This window comes from Trachymyrmex septentrionalis, unplaced genomic scaffold, assembly GCF_001594115.1.
Source record: "Trachymyrmex septentrionalis isolate Tsep2-gDNA-1 unplaced genomic scaffold, Tsep1.0 scaffold203, whole genome shotgun sequence".
Lineage (NCBI taxonomy): Eukaryota > Metazoa > Arthropoda > Insecta > Hymenoptera > Formicidae > Trachymyrmex > Trachymyrmex septentrionalis.
Window position 1 is genome coordinate 115,168 of NW_017305213.1, and position 7,547 is coordinate 122,714.

At 30.4% G+C, this 7,547-nt stretch overlaps 1 long non-coding RNA gene across 1 annotated transcript in view; it reads left to right on the forward strand.

Annotated features, from left to right (window-relative positions):
- Nucleotides 1–7,547, forward strand: part of LOC108747930 — a 14,018-nt gene that overhangs the window by 3,662 nt on the left and 2,809 nt on the right. The gene's annotated exons all lie outside the window — the stretch shown is intronic.

A 7,547-nucleotide genomic window follows, 5' to 3' on the forward strand; every position in this document is an offset into this window, starting at 1 on the left:
CTATTTTATTATATTATTTCAACTAACCCAACCGGTTTCTTGTTTTAATAATTGTAAAATCATTAACAATAAAATTGTTTAAAATTAATAAAATTATATTAAACTATTAATATAAGTTTTTAAAGAAGTCAACAGTCACAATGTATTTCCCTGTTTAGTTCATTGAACGTTTATTAAGTTGAAGATTTTCCTTTAGCATCGTGGCTTGGGATTGTAAAAAGGAAAGAAACATATTTTTAAAAATTTAGAGCCTTAATATTTATTCACATTTTTAAAAATAATCTATCTATTTATATCCGATGATATTTTTCTCGAAACCACAGTTTGAACAAAAAAACAATGTCAAGTTCTTAGAATTGGACTCAACGTCTAATTAAAATGTTAGCGTTAAACGATAAAAATCACGTTTCAAACATATTTTAAACTGTTTAAAACATGCTTAATTAATGTTTTTAACGTGTATTTTTTGTTGTTTTAAACATGTTTTTTCAATATAATGTATAACTGTTTAAAACATGTAAGAAGCATTAAAAACATGTTTGAAAAAAAAAACACAATGTTTTATTTAAAAAAAAAACATTATCTAGTATCATTTTCTATAGTACAATAGTATATAGTGACCATAGAGCTTATACTACTAGGGGGAATACGAACGTCGAGCTGTGAGCAAGACTGAGAGACGGAAGATGTATTTCTGTCCTCTTCTATCTTCTTTTGGCACATGCGCAGGAAGAAGAAAAATTACTAAGCAGGATAGAAATATACATCTTTTGTCTCTCAATCTTGCTCACACTTTCCACTCATTGCATGAATAGGCTACATTTCTCCTCTAGTAGTATAAGCTCTATGATAGTGATATGTAAATTATTATCTGTGTGTAAGTCCTGCTTAATCGGTAAAGTAGACCGACGCTAGTCTTTAGAATCCCCTTAAAATTAGAGAGCTAAATAAAAAAAAGTTAACTCTTAAGAATTAAGCTCTATGATGTTTCGAAATTACACAAATGAAATGAATACTTGTTTAGAAAATTCTTAGAATATAGCTACATAATAAAGAATATAATTACAATATTATTATTGATTCTATTCCTTTAAATCCTAGATATTCTATTTCGTAAAAAATTTTATTTAAATTATCCAATATTTTTTCGCGTTACAAATAATTATGATCTTCTCGTTAAGTTTTTCATAAATTATTATTTTAAATAATTGCTTAATATCGGACAAAATACTTCCGTCTATTCATTTTTCTCAAATGATAGTAAATATCAGATCATCGTTTTGAATATCGAAAGACAAAATGTGAAAAATATTTCCTTCAACCGACGATATATTGACAGTCGGGTCAACATTGTTACCACGTCTGTTGATGCAAGTGCTGTGATTACAGAGAGACGCGAATTGAATTTGCAATCATCTCGCGTAAATTGTCGAGACCGTCTTTAATCTCTCTCTGTCTCTTGCAACTTGCTCCAGGCTCAATCTTAATAGTCGTAAAAGGTAATTCGTGAATGTCCATCTGGCACAGGCATGTCGTTACACGGAATCTGTTACGGTACATTAATTTTAAACATCACCTATTCGACGAAATCACGACCGGACATCGTAGCTAGGCTTTCTCTCTCGGCTCTAATCAATAGACGCTAAAGGATTACGACACGATTTACGCTACTCCCTCGAGCTGCGACAAACTTTGAATAACTTGTTGACAGTGAATACATAACTGAATACATAACTGAATACATAATTATTCATCATGACAGAATTTTTTAGATAAATCTATTAATAAAATCATAAATTTTTTAAATAAGTTCACTGTGTAAGATTTTGAAATTGGAAATCTAATAAGACACAATAATACCTCAAACTAATTATTTTGCACCGGTTTTCTATTAAAAATAACGTATGCATATAATATACTATACATGTACGTACATATATTATATACAATATACATATAAATATATGTGTAATATATATATATATATATTTTTTTTTTTCTTATCGATATATTTAATTTCAGATTATAATGAATTTTACTAAATTTTATTTAAGGGAAAGTTGTAAGATGTATTATTTATTTAAAAAATTAACTTCCCTTTTCTCTCTCTCTCTCTCTCTCTCTCTCTCTCTTGTCTTCTAAATGATAAATATTACATATATTCTAGTCATAAGCGTTCCGTAATGGCGGTGAAACTTGATATACCCTTGATTGAATCTTGTGCCCTTTTAAGTCTTAAGAGGAGTGTTCGAAGGTATCCTCAGAACAAGAACAAGAAGCGTGTCATACGGATTTTTTTCGGCCCATTAAAAGGGAGCGCCCGCTTTGAATTCAAGTATCTCAAGTAATTACCAAAGATAATTCGATGAGGGTCTAAAGCCACCGTGAAGAGGCCAGCAGCAGAGTACCATCGTCGAGATGATGTCAAGAGGATAGGTTGAAGGTCGTCTTGAAAGGAGTTTGGAGTAAGAAACGTGCATTGGAATAAAGAGAACAAGAGATTGGGGAGAACAAGAGTGACGTTCGATCAACAATGAGACGAATGGAAATCACTAAAGAGGTATGTCTCCTTTCTTCTAACAATAAGATACAATGATTGAACGTAGTTAACGACAAATTTGTATAATAAAACATTCTAATATTATTAAAATATAAAAATACTTGGTACATTACTTGGTAAAAATAAATAAATTTCTCTTAAAGAGTTATGAATGTTTTGTGCACAAAAAAAGACATTTTCAATGAGACGCTTACTGTTAATTGAGAAAAGATATATAAAAAAAAACTTTTTATAAACTATGGCTTTCTTGTATAATTATTAGGAGATTTTATGAGACAATGACACACATAAAAAATTACAAAAAAGAAATTTTATTAAAGCTTATAAATAATTAAAAAGTGTCGATTTTTTTGTTTTACCACGATATATCACAAATGGAAATAGATATTAATAAGCTAATTTTAAAATACGTGTCTTAAAATATCTACAAATTAAACTTCAAAATTAAATTAAAAAAAAAACATTTTTTAAGTTTTAACTCAATAAAACTTATGATTTTTAAAAAAAATTAGATTTTTTTATTGCTATTTAAAAAAATTTTTTTGTAATTTATATTAGATTAATTCATTTTACATTAGAAATTCAATTAATGAAATACCATCTATAAACAGAATTGAAATTTTAAAAAATTCTGTTTGGTTTTCGCCAAATCGTGGATGAAAAATGTACAATATCACTGAGGAAACCATAAGAAATAATATTTTTTAAATTATTCATAATTTTTTATAAAATTATATTTTTCAACTTTTTGTACGTCATTTTCTCACAAAATCATTAAAGTTACATTTGTAAAAAGTTTTTTATGTATCCTTGATTAATCGTAAGTATTTTACTGTATATTTTTCTGCGCAAAGATTATATAATCTCCTAATTTACATGTTTACTTGTGATTCTTTTCTAAAATTACTTCCTAAAATTATGTTGTCTTCACTTATATGTATGTGCTTTTTACTGTAGCAAGTTAAAAAAACATTTTTTATATTCAAAAACACAAAAACAACTTTCAACAACTTCAAAAAGCATAACACTTTTTCGCTCGCAATAGAATGAAGTAAGGATAAAATAATTCTAGTCATAGCAGCCAAGTCCTTTGTCTTTCGAGAAACAAAGAGATGATGCGCAGGCGGTATCAACGGCGCGCTCACTGTAAAGTTTAAATTTACTTTGATTAAAATTGTTTTAATAACATACCGAGATGCTTCGCGCTGTCCAAATAGTTTTACGATGGCGTGTAAAATTATCATAAAATAATACAGGATAACGGTGACGTTGAACGACGCTGCCAGTCTCGATATTCGCGTTTTCTCGCGTTTTAATCGGAATTTAACGACCAGACAGAACGATAAAAAAATACTTGTGGAATTTTTAATTTCATGTCGTCGATTCTTATCAATGTTCGTTTGTTGTTTTCGTCGCAATGCTCTAGCAGGGCACTGTTTTCTTTTTAATAATGCAATAAAAGACGTACGCTATTAATATTAATGCAAGTTTAAAAAATTTTATTTAACATTTAATATTGGCAAAATTTTATTTAGAAAATACAATAATTTTATAAACAGTATTAGTCTGTTTTATAAACATTTAATATATATATATATATAAAATTTGTTAAAAGAATCATCGAAGTAAGTGTTGGAATTGTACCACATTCCATAAAATCCAAAGAGTGATCAGATACTTTAATAATATTAATAAAAAATTTTTTTCAAATATCTAAAAGTTCCAAAAAATCCCAAAACGGTTTATCTACACTGTTTCTAAATACTTATGCAAGCTGCAAAATATTTGTTCCGACTTGTTGCAAAAAGCAAAAGCAAATATACGTGTACGTTCTACCTCGTTGGAACGACAATTAGTCACGTATACATCGAGATTGCCATTCGCGGTACGAGAGAATCTCCGGCTCAGCCTTTTACATCCATTGAGAAAACCTTACTCGTTCGCGAATTGCATCTTTCGCAGATTAGCACTCGCGACATCGCTCACGTGGGAGTCACGAGAGAGATTGCAGCCGCCTCCCGTCGTCGAGTCGATCCTGAGGCTCATAAATTAATCCGCAAAGCGTAGAGCCCAACATTCTCCACCTCCGCCACTCGCGACACTAATCGATTACACCGAGCGCGCAATTAAATTACATCGCAATTATTTCGGCATAATCAATGTTGGACAAGGCGGTATTAATAATTAGAAATCTAAACATCAACGACCGCAGCTAATTAACGATCGCACCCCTAATTGCATTGCGTTAATTATTTCTCGGGATAATTATCATGTCAATTATTGTACAAATTATTTAACAATTATCAAGATATGTAATTATCTCTCTTCGGTATTTTCTCATTGTCAGTAAACAAATATTGACTTCAAATTTGTGTCCTATATCTTAAATTTAAAATTCAAACATGACGACCCCTTTTGAAATATCCTTTACGTAAAAATATATCAAATATATTTAGAAAATGATTGTCGTCAATTTTGGCTTAACAATTGAAGACTAAAAATTACTTCTCAAAATATTCCTTCCCAAAAATAACGAGAGAACTCTCTCCGATTATTGCGAATCCCTTCGAGCGGTTGCTTTTTTTTATACTCTTGGCGAGAATCTTCTTCAGCTTCTTAATCTCTCTCTCTCTCTCTCTCTCGCCCTGCTTCGAAAGTTCGTTTCAACCGTAACAATATCACCGTTGCATCCCTCCCTCCCCCCAGTAATCTCGCTCTTCGCGGTGGTCCGCTTCGTTAAAAACCGCGTATTCGGCGACAGCTCGGCACAGGTACGGATCTCGAGGGAAGATTGAGACAAGGAGAAGAAGAGGAGGAGGAGAAGAAGGAGGAGGAAGTCATTCTGCGCGATTTTCCCCTCATCACGTCACGGACTGATACACGTCGCGAGCGATAATCGCGATGTGGGATTACGAGAGGGCCTCGTGCACGATTTCTTTGCGACTGAATTATGCGAAACGACGTGTTCTCTCGCACGCCATCTGCATCCGGGCAAAATGACCGACACGTCCGAATCGCAAAGAGGTGAAAAATGATGTCCCGAGAAGTCATATTTTAACTTTAACGCGTGTGTTCGTGCGAGAATTATTATATTATTAATGTTGAAAGAAACGCCATAAAACAAATGCCAAAAAGAAAATAACGCAGCGTTCGTGACTTTGGTACATAATGAGTTAACAAATCACAGACCATTCTTTGTATACTCGGCTATAAATTTCAGTGACTGCTTTTACTTCTTTTGAATGCACTGTTAAAAAAGAAAATATTAAAGGATCCAATCGAAATCAATTCCTTCAGTTAAATAACAATGTTGTTTTTGATCTCCAAATTTGTAAAAAAATATTATTTTAATATAAAATATGTAGTTAAAAAAAACGATCAATCTATATATGTAATCAACCTATTTCTGTGGTCGAATTATTTGAAATTAGTTTCAAAATAAACAACATATATTAACATATGACATGAACTTAATAGATAATTAAATTAAGGAGGTTCTCACTTTCTAATCAATAACCAGTTTATTCATAATAATATATAAAATAATCAAAATAATGGAATAAAAAGATTACTAACAATATTTTATGCCATTATATATAATTATTCTTAATTTTATGTTACTAAATATTTTCAAAATGATAAAATAAAAGTTGTAAGATGCTCATTTGATTTACATGCATCGTCCATTTCACATATATTCTAGCTTTTTTCATTGAAGAATATAAATTTCTTGTAAATTGTACGATTAGTTTAAATATAACTTTACGAGGACAAACTTAAGTGTTTACTTTATAGTTAACAATTTTTAATTTGCTATCATGTACGTAGTGTCTCAATTTAAAATAGAATAACTATAAAAAAAGGTTATATCTTCAACTTGTAATGTAAAATTCTATAAATTTATAATTAAATATCATTAAAATGCTACGGTAAAAGTCAATAAAATTTTTTCTAGATATTATTGATATTATTAACTTTTGTATTACACGTATTTGTCTTGTATTTCGTTAAACGAGACAATCTCCTTAAATTTAAGCCAAATTTAATATATTTCTTGATCTAAATTGTTTAACTTCTTTGTTATAGTTAACTTAACGACATATTAAATAGAAGCAATGGCGATCTATAGAAATAATTAAAAATAACTCAAATTGAGTATAATTTAACATTAATAATGTATGTTTGTTTGTTTGTTTAAAATTTATCAAAAAAAAATTAAATAAACAAAAACAGAGCGGATTAATAAACCTGGCACAATGTAAGTGCAATTACAACTGTATATAAATTATAAGTATTGTCTAAAAGTTTCGATTTAAATTAAATCATCTTCAGAACATGACTAACTTACAAATAGACGATACAGATAGAAGATTTGATCTACAAATGAAGAAGGGATAATTAAACCTATATTATGCTTGCTTAGAGTTTCATGGTAAAACACAAAGAGCAGGCAGTCGCTTCGATACAGCCCTGGTGAAAGGGCCGAGGTTTTTATTGACCTGTCCCAGCAGCTTATACACTCTCGTTAAAAAGAGTAGTAAGCCCGGCGCATATCAAAACGCCACTTGCGCTTCTGTTTTATGATATACTCTTTCTTTCTCGTTCGTTTGTTGTGCATCACAAAACGAGAAGCACTGTGCCTTTTGACAAGTTGTGCACCTCACCGAAAGTTCTTGCAATTTTTCTCCACAGGGAGTCTCGCTCTGCGTTTCATTTGGTTTTCGTACAATTACGCACGGTAATCATTTTATTATAATTATCCTTCTCGTCACCGAAAGGCGAGTCGATATCTTAAATATGTGAGAATTCTTACACTATAAAAAATAAAATGTTAATTTTAATATAAAAACGTACAGGAGCCTTTCTGAAACATGCAAAAATATGAAAATTAACACAAAAAATGTTGTTCTTAATATTTTTGCATGTCTCAGAAACTCCGCTATATATCTTTAAGTTAAAATTAACATTTTATTTTTTACGGTGTACC